The following is a 17,380-nucleotide window of genomic DNA, read 5'->3' as shown; positions in this document are numbered from 1 at the left end:
TAGTAACCCTACATGGTATATTGTCCAGGCAGGTCCCTCAACCCACAGCAGCAGCTTTACAGCAGTTGCCTGGAGTTACTGAAGGAATATTCACTCCTGCAAACACCTTTGTAGAATGTGGGATCCAACTCAACGTACCTGTCCATTAAATCCTGAGCAATACAGGCCTCTGGGTTCTTGTTCAGTTAAGCTGAAAAATAGTCAAGCAAGTTATTGCTTCCTGGAGCTCTATACCCAATTCCAACCAACTCTTCTTTATTCTGCCCACTGAAGTGAACAGAGAAACCTTTGCCAACAGGAGGAGTACCCTGCATGCAATGAATGCCAGCAGTACCGAAGCTTCAGCTGGCGGGTATAAGGAAGTTTGAGGGGAAATTGCACAAGCCAACTTACCTCTACAGTTGTCTACATTTTGTATATTTCAGTTAGTTCTCCCTGATTTCTTTTCACAATTTTGGGGATGTACTTCAGTAGGGCACCGAAGCATGGGTGAAATCCATTGTTTTTTCCTCTAGTAAGACTGTGAAAAACCAGATGCGGACTCTGGGTTGGTTTAGCAGCCCAACTCATGCAGGAATGGACCTGCAGGCTCACAGGCCAGAGTTGTTTTCATCTGGCATGCAACTCACCATTTTCTCCTCCTCTCTCCTTATCCCTGACCCACATCCTAGATTGTTATTCAACACAAGAGTGTTTTCTGCTTCAGTGATCTGTGATGTTCTCACAACATTCAAGGCCTTCAATGTGATCCAGATTCAACATTTCATCTTTGCAAAAGAAATGTAAAGCCAACACTATGACACTCTAAAGTAAATATTCTTTTAAAAGTTATAACAGCAGTATGTATTAACTTATCCTCCACTCTTCCTCCAGTCAGATCAGAATAGTTTATACCAGTTTACAGAACTTGATCTGTTTAGTTTCAGCAATAGACACCTGTCGTAAGAGCATTTCCCCTGTTCTTTCTTGTTAACTACCTGCCTGGGTGTACTTTTCAGGCTGGGATTTACCCCGGTGCCCTTTATAAACTTCTGCAAAAGCTTTATCTGCAGGATTCTATAGCATTAAGTGCTTAGAGTGGAAATCAAAAGCTGAATCCAGATTAGCTGAGCAGCATGTGCCATTTGAAATCTGTCAGAATAATCACAAACCAAAAGTCAGTATTTCAGAGTGGGAGTGCGGTAACCACTTAATTAGTGGCCATGCAGTTGGAGAATTGGGCTCCAGCCCATAAAAGCTTAGTTTAGAATAAAAACTTGCAAATCTCTAAAGTGTCACAAGACGTAAGAGAGACGGCATGACATTTGTGATGTTGCCTGGCTTGGTCAATCCAGGCATCTCTTTTGCTCCCTAACAGACAAAATCCTGCTACATCCATTCTGTAGAGCAGTGCTGTCCCAACACTGGTAGCCCCCGTGCCAAGAAAAAACCCTCCCCAAAAGGCCAGTTTTCTGATCTAATCTCCCCTCTCCTCATTTTGAAAACCTGCAAAACCAGATTGACCAGAAAAGACAGTGTGACAAAAGAAAGGTACCCTGTAGGAAATGAAAACTCTTCCACTGTTGCATAGTGATTAAAGTGTTGGGCTAGGGCAGCGGAGATCTGGAGTCAAATCCACCCTTGCCATGAAACTTACTGGGTGACATGATCTTGGGCCAGTCATTTTCTCTCAGCTTAACCTACCTCACAGGGTTGACATGAGTACAAAATAGAGGAGAACTATGTATGCCATCCTCGCCCTGAACTTCTTGGAGAAAAGGTGGGATTAAAATGCTCTAAATAAATTGTACTAAATACTTGCCACCTTCAGTCTTCCCAATCCCCCCAATACTTTCTTCCTCCATTATAAGGGTGTCACGGCTAACAATTCTCCCATTATGCCACTAACAGACCGTTTAAGAATGGATGTTTGCTGTTGTTTAAAGGTCCAGTCTTAAATCTGTGTACAGGACACAGAGAAGAGCAAGTGAGGAAGGAAGAAGGGGTTTTAAAAAGGCCTGAAAGTGGGATAGGAGCCCCATGGCGCAGAGTGATAAGCTGCAGTACTGCAGTCCAAGCTCTGCTCACGACCTGAGTTCGATCCTGACAGAAGTTGGTTTCAGGTAGCCGGCTCAAGGTTGGCTCAGCCTTCCATCCTTCCGAGGTCGGTAAAATGAGGACCCAGCTTGCTGGGGGTAAAGGGAAGATGACTGGGGGAAGGCACTGGCAAACTACCCCGCAAACAAAGTCTGCCTAGTAAACGTCGGGATGTGATGTCACCCCATGCGTCAGTAATGACCCACTGCTTCCACAGGGGACCTTTACCTTTTAAAAGTGGGATATGAGTAGAGATGGGAAGGCCTGGAAAAAAACAGAAAAATTGGGGGGAGAGAAACAGGTTTTTCCCCATTTTTTTCCAAAGCTGTTTCCCCCCGAACAAAAAAAAAACCTTTGGAAAAAAAGGGAAAAACCTGTTTCCCCCCCAATTTTTCCGGGTTTTTTTCCAGGCCTTCTCATCTCTAGATATGAGAAAAGAAATAGATGGAGGTTACCTTCCATAGTTTTTAAAGGTCCTGGGAAGATCCTAGTCAAATACACTAGCTGGAGAGTTTTACTCTCTCCCCCCTCCCCTTGTTTGACATGAAGTGGCAGCAGCAGGAATGCAATACTAACGTATCTGTCAAGTAGCAAACGCTAATGCAAGACACCAGGCTGGGGGGGGGGCAGGGTTGCAAGGAAGCAGCGTCGCAAAAGATGTCAACAGACTTGAAAACAGGCCACTCACCTCACAGGGCTGCATTCAAGCCCAGCAGCGGAGAAGCAGCAGTTGGGTTTGCCACCTGGTGGCCTCGTTTTATCATGTCAGTTTTATCATTTTATCATGTCCGTTTTCTTGATGGGATATACGAAAAGCCTCCTGAGGAGCACAGAGAGGAATGCCTCCAAACCACAGGATGCATACGGAGGAAAGAATTGCTGCAAAGACCCTAAGAGCCTCCCTTCCTTTTGACCAATTTGTTGGAATGGAGTGAGAGACAAACAGGGCTCCTCATCCCTCCTTGAAGGCCGCTGGAAGATTCCCTTTATTCACCATGAATGGTGAAGAGAGCAAAGGTGAACAAATATAAAATCTGATCCCCTTTAAAGGCAAAAAACAAAATAAAACCCAACAACCCTGATTTGCAGAATTGGATCCCACCCCCACCACACATTTTAAAAAAATGTTAAGTGAGTAAGCATCTACACACTCCCTTGTGTCACATGATGCTGGTGCTACCACGCAAGGGGCAAGAATTGGTTAGCAGGCAATCCTTGCCTCAAAAACTCTTCCATGCTGCACAGCTGTGACACACAGAGGCTTCTCCAGACCGCTGGTAGCACAGGTCCAAGAGCTGCTGAGAGAAGAACAAAATTCCAGCACCAAGACAGCAGGAGGGTCAGGCACCCTCTTGGCCTAGCAGCAGGACCGCAACGTTCAGACTGATACTCTCCTGATACTAGGGTTGCCAACCTCCAGGTACCATCTGGAGATCTCCTGCAATTCAACTGATCTCCAGCCGATAGAGTTCAGTTCACTTGGAGAAAATGGCTGCTTTGGCAATTGGACTCTATGGCGTTGAAGTTCCTCCTCTACCCAAACCTCACCCTCAGGTTCTGCCCCAAAATCTCCCACCAGTGGTGAAGAGGGACCTGGCAACCCTACCTGATACCACTAGGAAGCATTAGACACACCTCTCTCTTCCAAAATATACACTTTCCCCCTCACCACCATCCCAGCAGATGATCCTAAGGCAATTTTTTCATCCAAAGGGGGGGGGGAAAGCTTGATTTCTGGATTTTTGACATAAATCTTTTCCTGTTGTATGTTTTAAGTGCGGCTGATTGTCAGGCTGAAGAAATGCCCTCCACCCGAAAATCCACCCTGATATTTTATTAATTAGGGCGGGACTGTACTTATGTTCCACAGGTGGCAAACTTGGTAAAAGACTGACAAAATGAGACAAGTCATCTCTCTCCCAAGCACAGAGCACTCCAACTCTTAGTTATGCAAATGGATTTGGCCAAAGTAAGAACAAAACATCTCACACTTTCCAGGAATCTAAAGGGGACAGAGACTGAGACAGCCAAAAGGATAGATAGTATTTTATTTTTCCTCTTGAGACAGGAAGATCAGAACTGACCCAAGGAAGGAAGTCTCTTCTTGTTCATCTTCTTCCATAAAAGTGGTTGCTGCAGGCATGCTTCTTTGCTTTTGTCCTGGAGGAAAAAAGGCTGTTGGAAACAATGGAGGATGCATGGGGGCATCTCCTTTGGGGGTCCATAGAATTGGAGCCCCTGACCTGATCTTCTTGAAACTGGGTTGTTTTTTTCTCCTGTGGACAGGCACCAGCAGCTTGGCTGCAAAGTTGGTGCCTCTAGCTTAAAAAACAGCCCCCCAGACCCCCAGATAATTTCCTCATAGACTATAATGGAGACAAATAATTTTGGATTCCTGAGTAAAACCCATATTGGAATTCAGCCCTGACCTGGTTAGCCCAGGCTAGCCTGATATAGTCAGAACTCAGAAGCTAAGTAGGGTCGACCTGGTAAGCATTTGGATGGGGGACCTCCATGGAATACCAGGGTTGTGACATGGAGGCAGGTACAGGCAAACCACCTCTGAATGTCTCTTGCCTTGAAAATCCCTACACTATCAGGGTTCACCAGTTTGAGCCCTTATGCATTTATGCTTGTGAAATTCTAATCAGTGAATACTTTTGGAAAGCTGTCTTCACCCTCTCTCTTTCACACACACACACGCACGCACGCACGCATACACACACACATTCAATCAGAGGTGAGAGGTAGAATTCAAATAGCCTTTTGTAGCAAAAAAAAGCAATCCATCTGTAGTTCTGTTATTCAGTAGAACCTAGAATAATAGGTAAGTAAATGACATCATTAATAGAATTATTCCTCTCTGAATATTTTGTTGGAGAAAAATGGCCACAGTAATGTTTTAATTGCTTACCATTCTCACAAGTGCAAACCCTAGTGCTTTTAGTTTGAAAGCATCAAGAGACAGTTAAACCTTTCTAAATGAAGACCATGGATTATTGTCATGGCTTTGAGTTAAGGTTTCTGTCAACGCTAAAGTGGGAATCTGTGACTGTTAGTGAATGATAACTAATCACACTTTATGCGGCAGATTGTTGCTCTTGAGTTCTACATGCAAACATAAGGAGCAAGACAGAAGGTTATTGGATGATAAGATACGCAGCTATCATTCCGTGTAGGTGCCAGTTACTGATAGAGACTGCTTCTAACCTTACTATCTAGTGAGCTAGACCTCAGATAACTGTTTTCTTATCAGTTTCGCCCTTTTCCAGCATGGGCGGGCACCCTCTGCTGGATGTTTGTAGTACCACATCATGAATCCTACAAACTGAGCATATTGAGGTCAGCTTTGGACATTATGCTTTTAGAGGTTCACATTTTTTTTTACATGTATCTGTACAATTGTAAAAATGTGCACATGGCTTCCCAGCAACAAACAGCCAATGAGAACAAATGATAGGAAGTTTGGATGGGGGGGAAAGTCCATGCAGCATTTTCCATTGCATAGCAGGTGAAGCGTCTCTCTGTGTGGTGAGAGCCAGCGTGGTATAGTGGTTAAGAGTGGTGGTTAGGAGTGGTGGACTCTAATCTGGAGCACTGGGCTTGATTCCCCATTCCTCCACATGAGTGGTGGACTCTAATCTGGTGAACCAGGTTGGTTTCCCCACTCCTACACATGAAGCCAGCTGGTTGACCTTGGGCTAGTCACAGCTCTCTTAGAGCTCTTTCAGCCCACCTAACTCACAGGGCGTCTGTTGTGGGGAGGGGAAGGGAAGGTAATTGTAAGCCGGTTTGATTCTTCCTTAAGTGGTAGAGAAAGTCGGCATATAAAAAACAACTCTTCTTCTTCTTACAGTTTCACATGTCAGAGCTGACTTTGGAGCACTGCAACAATTGACATACCTGTTCTATAACAACTGATGCAAGCTCCCCCTGCCTCTGATGCTGAAGTGGTACAATGCAGATACATGTTCATTACCTCATGTACTGTTTGTGAGAATTAGGTCTTTGTTGACAAAGGCACTACTGGACACATTTTAATGTATAACTAAACCTTTAGCTGAGACCATTAAAGCTTGCACCTCTATTTCCATACAGTGGCTTTTAACATATTCCATAGTCCCTTGTAGTTGTGTTTATAGTGCTGAAGATACACAAGAGGACCAAATGTAACATGGGAGCCAATAGAACTGAAAGCAGAGGCCGAATGCTTGGGGCAGAAAGCATCTTCCATACCCCAAATCTCAGAACCTACTTCCACCAAAGCCACTAATTAAGCCATATAGTAGCCTTAATGCAACAAGAAGAAAGAAGAAGCAGAAAGAAGAGTTGGTTTTTATATGCCCACTTTCTGTACCACTTAAGGAAGAATCAAACTGACTTACAATCACCTTCCCTTCCCCTCCCCACAACAGACACCCTGTGAGGTAAGTGGGGCGGAGAGTTCTGAGAGAACTGTGACTAGCCCAAGGTCACCCAGCGGGTTTCATGTGTAGGAGTGGGGAAACAAATCCAGTTCACCAGATTAGCCTCCGCCACTCATGTGGAGGAGTGGGGAATCAACCCCGGTTCTCCAGATCAGAGTTCACCGCTCCAACCCACCGCTTTTAACCACTACACCGTGTTGGTTCTTAACCACTACACCATGGTGCTAATGATAATTAGCAATTCTTCTCTATCAGTAATTACTTGTCACAAATACCAAACCATATCAGTTCTTTAAAATCAAGGATTATGTAGCATATGAGAACACCCCCCCCAAAAAAAAAAATCCAGTTTGAGTATTGATTCTGAAAAGGCACAATTTGTTTCAAGTTTGCTGTTCATGAGTAAAAGGTGGCTGGTAACAATCTGGAGCGGTTCGGGGCCTCAATAAACTCAGTAAACCCAAGTGATAGGCTAGTCCCTGGGTGCCTTCCAAACAAAACCACTTTATAATCTTCAGCTGCAGGCCAGTTGATAAAAGGGAAAGGCAGATTGTATTAGGGAAAATGAGGGGAAGGAGGAGTGCCTTTTTCACTCGCGGCATCAAATGAGCACAAAAGAGAAATTGAATGAAAGGGAAATTGTGTGCATGGATTAACGGCGGGAGAGCATTGTGCATTCACTCTACTTTCTACAATGGATAAGCACCATAAGCCAAGAGTAAAAAAGAGGGCACAAACTTCCCGTGCCACATATAAGCAAAGTGTGCTTAATGTCTCTATTTTGCCCAGCAGGCCTTTGGCCTTCCATACCGTGTATATGTTAAGGGTGGGGGGGAGAGAGAGAGATAATCCTCCTAACCGAGTTAGGACACTGGAGGTGGAATTGACAAGTCCTTGCCCTGTTGAACTGTACTGCTGACAATAGCCGGAGTATCTCACAATATTCCATTTTAAAGACTTGAACTGGGCGTGGCTGCTCCTCTGGGCATGGAGCAGGGGTTACTGGGTGTGTGCGGGGGAAAGGTAGCTGTGAATTTCCTGCATTGTGCAGTGGCTTGGACTAGATGACCCTTGGGGTCCCTTCCAGCTCTATGTTTCTATGTTGCAATGTGGTTATCTCACTAACAATAGTGCAGTAAAAGCTTTGTTATCCGGCATGTGATTATCCAGAGCACTCAATTACTTGGCATTGTCCAGAGGACAAGCTTTTCCCTCTCAGCCATGATAGCCCTCCATTTTCAGGCACATGCACACCCTACCCCCAGCTTGATAACTCCAGTCATTGCTGGGCTTCTGATGACTGGCGCTGCTAGCTGACATCATCCTCAGGTGCCTCCTCCTTCAGCCTGCTTCGAGCTCTCAGGAGCCAGCTCCGCCAGGGGGTTGCCACGCACCTGGGCCACTAGTCTGCCTGACATGGACAGCTCCATGCCTTCGAGAGGAAGGGCATGGGGGCTGTTGTCATGGTATTCCTAATGGTGTGGGGTTTGGTTGCTGTGGATTTCTCTTGGTAAGAACATAAGAAGAGTCTTGCAGGATCAAGCCAAGGGTTCATCTAGTCCAGCATTCTGTTTCGCTAGGGTTGCTAGTTCCCTCTTCGCTACCGGCGGGAGGTTTTTGGCGTGGAGCCTGGGGAGGGCGGGGTTTGGGGAGGGAAGGGAAGGGACCTCAGTGCCATAGAGTCCAATTGCCAAAGTTGCCATTTTCTCCAGATGAATTTATCTCTTTCGGCTGGAGATCACTTGTAATAGCAGGAGACCTCCAGCTAGTACTGGAGGTTGGCAACCTTATGTTTCATACAATGCCCAAACCAGTTGCCCTACCAAACAAACTGGGCATCAAGGGCAAGGTCTTCACCTGATGCTGTCTCCTAGCACTGGTATTCAGAGGTTTGCTGCCTCTGTATATGGAGATTCCCTTTTACTCACTGTGATGTTTTCACCAGATAAATGTTTTGTGTGTGTTTTATTTCTGTGTTTTAATGTGGAGTTTTATATGTATGTTGCTGTAATTTAAAATGCAGGCCTGTAGAGTGAGAATGAGGGGGCGGGGCTGGATGGGTGATTGAAGCGTGTTATGATTGGATGGTAGCTGCAGCCTAGGGGTTGACTGGTGGGTTCAGAGAGGCTTTATGTGAGAGACAATTGTGGAGTGTGCGAGGCGCAGTAGAGGGTGAAAGGAATCTGTTCTGTGTGGAAGTTATGAGCCTAAGTGGCAAATTAGGAAAATTAAGCTTTGTGGAAGTTATTAGCCTAAGTAGCAAGTGAGAAAATGTGTGGCTATGTCTATTTTAGAAACTTTAGAGAAATAAGAAAAAACTGTGCACCTATCTGAAACCATTACGCTTATGAGCTTATCTGAAACCATTAAACTTATTAACCATACAGAAACCATTACATGTAGGGTTGCCTGTTCCAGGTTGGGAAACTCCTAGAGATTTAGGGATGGAGCCTGGGGAGGACAGGGATCTCAGTAGGTTACAATGCCACAGAGTCCACCCTGCAAATCATCCACTTTCTCCAGGAGAACTAATCTCTGTAGTCTGGAGATGAGCTGTAATTTTGGAGGATCCCCAGATCTCAGCTGGAGGCTGGTATCCCTCATTATGCTATTATACTTATAAACTCTATGTTTAAGGGAAACAACTGTTCTATTTAGAGTAAAGGGTTACCTTTTACAACACAGTCATGCCATGAGCGGACTGTTCTGGTATTCTACTAATTATATCTAGACCACCATGTTCTTTAGGTCCAACTAAGAATTCTAAGGCTTTGGTGGCAGTGAAAATAAACAGGAAACCCAAGGAAGGCAAGGAGGCAGCATAGTGTGGCGAGAATTCTGCAAATTCTCTCCCTTGAGCTCTTTAATGTTTGGACTTCTCTGCCTGCTACTTACCAAGCAAAGCCAGAGAGTGTCACTGAACTGAACTTTACAAAGCAAAACATACTTAATCCTGACGCAGGCAGAAAGGAAGCCAAAACATCTCGGTGGAACCTCCAACTGTGGCGTGAAAAAATCTTCCCCCCCCCCTCTTTGTAGTTCGTTGTGCATGGTTTTCTGCCTGCCAGCTCCACTTACCAAAAAGCAACACAGAGTGATCTGGAAAGGACCTTGCATACCTTGCATTCACTCTTAAGCACTCTTAAACCATATGAAGAGTAAATCAAAGTTTTATTGAACTTACAAAAAGAATATGAAGCAAAGGAGAAAGCAATACTTAACTAAATATATATGACATAAAGTAACAGACATAAAGATGACATAAAGTAACAGACATAAAGAGACAGACAGACAATAACAAAGGCCTTTGGGTCACTTCCAAAGAGAGAGACAGAGATGGCATCCATTCAATGGGTCTGTGGTCTCTCGGTGGAAGGACAAGGACTGGGCATCTGGATCAGCCTTATATGGGCTGAACCGTGAGGAGAGGGTCTCAAATGACCCCTCCCTGTCACATTCTTTAGAAAATGAGTTTCCACAAATCATGACTAAGATTGTTTAGAAATATCTTGTTCCATAATAATTCTTTCAGTGTCCAAGTCTGATATCTGATTTTCCTGTCCATCACTCAATGTACCAAAAACAATCTCCCCCTTCGTGAGCAGATAATTTGTTGTCTGTTTTAATAACCTTGGTGTTATAAACATAAATTTTGGGCATCCGATGTGCTGTGGGTGATTTAACTGTTGGCCATGCAATTTCTTATGACCCTTTAGGTCAGAGTCCTAATTGGAGCTGATGTCAGCTAAAAGTCAGGTCTTCACTTAGAATGGCTTCTAAGTTATAGATTAATAAGCTACAGATTAATTGGTTTTTCTTAACCCAAACTCATTTAATATAATAAAATATAATATTTAATATAAACTAATGTTCAATACCAAAAATTCTCGCGACACATAGCGCATGCCATGTCAGAAAACTACACAGAGGTGCCTTTACAGAGAGAGGTTACATATAAGGGCTCTCTTAGAGAAAGAGCAAAAGCGTTACACTCACTGCAGCTAGTAGCTTCTTTTCCACGAACCTTTCTTAACCCCCTTTTAAACCCATCTGTGCCCATGGCCGTCATGGGTAAAGGGCAAGGCTTGAGTATCTAACACATTTGATTAACCAACTGATATGACTGCCGGATAACAAATCTAGAACCAGTGTGGGAGAGTGGTGACAGTCTCAAATTAGGGTTCAAACCCCAGCTCTGCCATGGAAGCTTGCTGGGCACCCATGGGTCAATCACACACACTCAGCTTAACCCACCTCACAGGGGTTTTGTGAGGATAAAATGGAGGAGAAGAGAACAATGTAAACTGCTTTAGGTCCCCATTGTGGAGAAAGGTGGGGTATAAATGCAGTAAACAAAGAAATAAATTTTACTTTATTTATATTAAGTGCCCACAATGTTTCTCATACATTATCTTGGTAATATTTGCAGCCACCTATAAGGTAAGTTGGTATCATCATATTGCAGATAGGCTGAAAAGCAATGACTTACCTAAGATGCCTGAGGCCACTCAAATTTAAGACTGAAGTGGAATCTGAAGTGGGATCATCCTAGTTTCTTTGCCACCGCGCTCTCAAATAGGAACATTTTCCTCTCATTTTTAATGGTCCTCTCTCTTTCTATACTCTGTTAAAAACAAAAAAGACCCTTGCAGGTATGTCAGCATTATCATTCTGTATCGTATAGGCATCTATGAGTGATACATACTTTTAAAATCTTTATAATGTTTTATCTCTGGTCTCCTCTCACGAACTAGTTTCAAACAGTGGTTATTATCAGAAGTATCTGTTGCCAAGGGAACAGTATTGTTATTGTATTAACAGTTTTAATAGCAGCCCGCCTGAAGTTTTATGCTCTGATGGGACACTGACATGGGCTATTTTGACCATGCGAGGCTGGAAAGAGTGGCAGTTAGCCCATGTGAACATCACTGCATACTGCTCAATTAAGGCTTGGGATTTATGCTGAGAAGCAAAGCAAGGCCAGAGACCTTTGATGCTACTTAGTACCCCTGGCTGGAAGCCACTGAGGAACTCTCCATGGTAGATCTATCACATGCTTCTCACCACTAATTCATTAATAATTGCTCTTATGGCCATGTAATATTGGAAACACACCCATACCCTATTTTCTGCATATGCTTTTTTTGCTTCCGAAAATTGTTATTAAAATAAAACTGTCAATTCAAAGGTTTTTTTTAAAGTTTATTTCTCATCAAAACCCCAAACAGAAGCAGCAATGAATTTTTAATACCCACTCTCCTGCACTGATGGGAAATGGCTTCAAGGACCTCACTTTCGGAACAGCCCTCCAGAAGAAGTGCAGAAGGGATGGGGGGGGGGGTACTGCTGTTGAGGGAGCCAGAAAGCCTTGCTGTGCATGGCTATCTACACCCCAACTTTGAGAGAACGACTTCAGACTGAGGGGATAACTACCAGCACATTCTCACCCATATTTTGATAACCTTTGAGGCTCTCTTTAATCTGCTTTTTCCAGAGCTGCCCTTGAAGGTAGTTTAGAAGCTGCAACTAGTGCCTGTTCTTCAGACTGCCTCACAAGGAACATATTGTTTCTACCTGCTCCCGCTTAAGGAAGGCCCGCTCCTTTTCTATAGTGGCTTCCACCTTGTGGAATGAGTTCTCTGAGGTGAGCAGGGACACCACCCTTTTGGGGATTCCTGGGAGCTGGTGTATGGTCATTTCCTTTTTAATAGGGTTTCAGCACAGCCTTTTCCTTGGTCAGGGGGTTTAAGTGTAGTTTGTAAGTTTTTAGCTTGGAATTGTGAGCCACAAGGAAAAGGTATAAATATTAGAATGTTTTTAAAAAATCCATCCTGAGCGTTCCGGGTCCACTTTCAAGCACTGTTTATGACTTTTAAAGCCTTCCATTGTTCAAGGCTTGCATACCATCTCCTTCCATCCTTCCTATTCTCAGAGATCTCCAGGGCTGAGTTTTACACACCCTCTCTGCTGTTGGTGTATGCTGCTGCTTTTATTTGGTTTCATGCTGTGCTAGTTGAGGCCGTTTCTATTTTTAGTCTTTCATAGTATATGTAGTTTTAGGGTTTCAGACTGCTACTGTTGCATTTTGTATTTCACTTTGGACTGCACCTGCTGGCTTATGAGACCTGTCCATTATATAAGAAATATAATATCAAATTTCCCCCCCCCATGATTGTTACTTGCATGATTATAGTCCTTGGTAAAAGCATACCCTGCACAGCTGCTCCCTTCTGACTGCTTGGGCCACAATTCCTCTCAGTATCCCAGGTGTAGTCCCTTGATCCCTTTTGACTAGGTGGCCAGTGTGGTTCACCTGTTACAAAACATGCTCACTGATGCTTCTGCCCTCCTGTGTAGCTGCTGTATTGTCAGTAGAACTAGATCCAGTGCTCTACGCTCATGTCTGCTTTACCGCATCTCGTCTCCACCCACAGCTCAGACTTTTCAGCTGCAGCAGATCCAGCCTCATAGATGTCCATCTCCTGTATATGAGTCACACCTCCTTCACCACCACAAACAGAAGAAAGCTGGAAGTTTGGTCTCAATACAGGGGGACTGTTAGTTAAAACCCACATTGAACATGCTTGTAAGAAAATGCAACACCTAATGAGAACTATTTCTCTCCTTCCCACCCCCCAGTGTAGATTTTTGGGATTCTAACAAAATATGTTTCCCACATAAAACCTTCATCTACCTAACCTGGGTTTTAGCCCACCTGGCTTACTCAAAAGGGACCCAATGTGTATGGCATTGTGCTGGCAGCACCTGCATTTTAAATCATTTTCTAAAATGGCCTATTGGTGTCTGAGTTTTCCCCAGTAAAAGCAGCAGCAAGTAGAAGTACAGTGTAGATTCAGATTAAAAATAGCCATCTCCCACTTGCTGCAGTATTCAGAAGGGAGCTATTTTAGACCAGTTTTTCTTAGCCTCACTTGTAAAACACACACACACACACACACACACACACACACACACACACACACCATAAATGGATCACCTGCAGCCGGCTATAAAATGTATCACATGGGACTCACTAATGGGTATATATGATTAAGAGAGAATGGGACTGCTGGATTGTTTGCTCCTCAACCACAAAAAGGCAAAAAATAAAAATAAGGAGGCTTTTGTTAAACCATAAGGCTAGATAGCAAGGTAATGACTGCCATTCTATTCCAAACTGCAGATAAACAGCCTGAATACTGACATACTAGAAAAGTAGTAAGCTTCATTATCTCCATCAATCCCACGCTTACAAGGCTGGCTAGCGAAGCAGCCACCCAAGACATAAACTGGTAGCAGAAATAGGACCAAGGCATGAAGGCAACATGCCTCCTAGTTATGCACATGAGCTGCTTTTTCCTTTGTCATTTCAGCCTCCTTTGAAAATAAATGGCAATTCAGAATCTGGTCAATAGTCCCACGGTTTTGTTGTTCTTGAAGTCAGCCTGAACAGCAGGGGCAGTTTTAAGAAGGCACATTTGATCTGTTGCTTCCCAGAAGGCCTGGCCACTTTGCACAAATTTGAGTAAGACCAGCACTGTTAAGACTGCCTAACAGGAATGGTGAGCCCAAGTAAACCTGATTTCAGCAGCTGGACAAACAACTTGCTCAGAAGCTAGCCATTCACAGAAATAGCCACAAGGTTAATTCAAGTTTTCTAGGGGCTGGATCAAAAGGATTTGAAGGCTCAGCAATATAAAAATGTATTTTGGAAGGTGTAATATCTACGGCCCAGGCTAGCCTGATCTCGTCAGATCTCAGAAGCTAAGCAGGGTCAGCCCTGGTTAGTATTTGGATGGGAGACCGCCAAGGAAGTCCTGGTTTGCTATACAGAGGAAGGCATTGGCAAACCACCTCTGTTAGTCTCTTGCCTTGAAAACCCCATAAGGGGTCGCCATAAGTCGGCTGCGACGTGACGGCACTTTACACACACACACACACACATCTACAGCACCAAGTATAGGGCAGCTTTTGAATTTCTGCTCCTCCCCTTCAACTGTCACTACAGGTTGGAGGGTGTGCCTACCCCCCATTTAAATTGCAGTGATTTTCTTCCAAGACCCTATTGCCACATGAGGAATCGTCAAAAGAGGTCCCCTCCCTCCATTTTGTTTTCTATTTCTCCAGGCACGTAGAAATATTTGTTTGGCAGGTTCCCGACTAGGACACACCTCCTTTTGGTTTTTGTTTGCTGGCTGGATTGCATAAATATCATGGTCTGGATGATGTAGGCTCATCTGTGACGATGTCAGTGGGCTGATATCCTGCCTAGAGGTAGGAAGTTGAAATCAATTCCTCCATGCACGTTCCAGGATTCAGTTTGTTGGCTGCAGCTGGCACAGGAGGCAGGAACCTGCATTTTTCTTACCTTGGATTGACTCCAACATTGTACTTGTCAGTAACAGAGATGGCCTCTACACCCAGAACTATTCCCAAACTCCTGCCTCTGATCATTTGAGTAGGCTGCTCCTTTCCAACAGCAGCTTAAAGGAGGCAGAACATCCACCTCGCAAAACCATTGCCAAGACTCCTTCTATCATCATGTATTACCAAAGCACGTAGCAACATTTATGTTCTCCTCTTACTACCTTCAAGACTTCAGCATCTCTCTTTCTCCTCCAACCCAAATGTCTATCAGTATAATCAAATTTCAAATTTCAATACCTTTATTGGCATACCAGAGTCAGTATAATCTGCCAAACAAAGTTCCACATGGTCATTTGAACTGTGGAAGCAGGAAAAAAAATTCAAAACCAAAGTAAGTCATGCAAATTAAAAAACCATGTTGAATAATTTATGCAAGGCACAAAAATATGGAAGAACTCCTTGAGTGTGTCAAAAGTTTGCTACATGTAGAGAAGTCTCTGCCAATACAATTATTTTCCCTCAAGCCACAGAAATGTCTGTAGTATTTAAGAAAAAGCCAAGCGGTTCCATATAAGTGACTTTAATTCAGATTAAATATATTATTCCAAGGTATTTTGAAATTGCACTTGTTCTGTCCTAAGTCCACAGTCTGAGGCAATGTTTAAAAGTCTAGGAGGAGTCTGGATATCCAAAGTTTGACAGTAAATTGCTGCTGTTTACAACAAACATATACTGTTCTCCAACACAATTTCTTTTTAAAGTCATAATTTTGTATGAAAAAAAACCTAAATTGAGATATGAAATTAGTACTCTATTTTTTTAAAATACAGGTTTTAAAAAGCAATCTAGTTCCTAATTCCATGGTTTATACAATTTATGTACATATGAAAACAAGGTGTTAGAGCCGAATGGCTGGAGCAGCACTAACTAGACAAAAGCTTGTAACATAATGCTAAATCAAACAAGATAAAAGGAATTGAGTGCTTTTTAGGACAACCATCTCCATATGATGTGATAGGAAAATGTATAATGTATGTACAATTATTCAAACATACCCTACCCAAATTCCAGTAGACCCATTTGTAATGGAACATATGCTTGCAGCTAATTCATGTAAATTCTACTGTAAAAAAGAAGGGAAGAGGGAATGCATTCCTCATGCATAACACACAAATACCAGAACTCCATCTTGCGTCTTGGAAGCATTAGGGATGGAATCTAAGCAACACAAGTGAAGAATGGAAGATTCCTACTATCCTTTCCCACTGTAGCCTGCTGTGCTTCCCCAAATGCAGCTGGGGGGGGGGGGTGTCAGTGGACCCTACGGAACAATGTAGGGTGCCTGCAATAGAACCTAGCTCATGGAAGCATCCGCTGTGCTGCTAGGATGCAACCCGCAGTTCCCTGCAAAGGTCGTTCCGCTGCTGCAAATGCAGATCAGAAAACCACCTGCCTTGGTTGCTACTTGGTCACAATTTCTCTAAAACGTTACACAAATTAGAATACTACTTTGTAAAATGTTCGGATATACATTTCCTTTCAACACATAATTAGCTAGGATTCAAGGGCCCAGAATGAGGTGCTCAAGTGTAACCTTGATACACAAGAGTTAGTGTGTTTGTGGCAGTGATTTCCCAAATGTTAATCCCTACAGCATTGCAGACATTCTTAAATTATGTAAATGCACAACGTGCAAACTAAGGTTTATCAAAATGCCCAAAACAGACTACCAACCCCCCCCCAAAAAACAACCCTGTGCAGACAACTAGATTCAGTCTTCAGAAGACGTGAACTTCAGCAGGGATGTCTCCTGCACATTATCTCCCTTGTCCCCAATCGAATAGGAATTGCACAGGGGCAGCTCCCATTCATTTTACTGTGGCATGTACAGGAAAATTCTAGAGGCTAACCCAAATGTTAATTCAGTTGTGTACAAGTATGAAGCCACAAAATCAGGTCTCAGGATTAGCAGATGTAGGAGAAACCAAGAATATTGATTTAGTCGTCTGTGACACCCAAGATTAAATCTTCCAATGTTAAAATCAAAACAAGAGACTCTCTGAAATATACACTCTTGCTTGGCACTGGCTGCATGCCTCTAGCAAGGGCAAGCACGTGCTTCTACATCTCATCCAGCGGCAGAAAGGCTCCAAAATGACTTCTTGAATGAGAACAGACAGGAGACGATCGGCTTCTGAACTGCATCCACTAAAGTTTCAAGTTTAATGGTGTAAAAATCTTGACATTCAAATACAGTTTTAAGAAACTTGCTTGCTACAGTGCAGATTGCATCTGATTGCCCTCTCCCCACCCCCCAAATAAGGCTGGCACCCTCAAATTAACAGATTTTTTAAAACGTTCAACGAATATGGGTCAGGCAATGCCATACTAACCACCATCAATGAACTCTCATATGTGTGTGTTTAAGTTGAAGGGTTTTTTGAAAAGGTCAACGTATCTGCTTGCATGACTTTTCGTCTTTAAGTTTGACAAACAGCCACATCGCCAGA

The sequence above is a fragment of the Euleptes europaea genome, chromosome 7, assembly GCF_029931775.1.
Source record: "Euleptes europaea isolate rEulEur1 chromosome 7, rEulEur1.hap1, whole genome shotgun sequence".
NCBI classification, from domain to species: Eukaryota; Metazoa; Chordata; class Lepidosauria; order Squamata; family Sphaerodactylidae; genus Euleptes; species Euleptes europaea.
Note: the sequence above shows the minus strand (reverse complement) of the source record.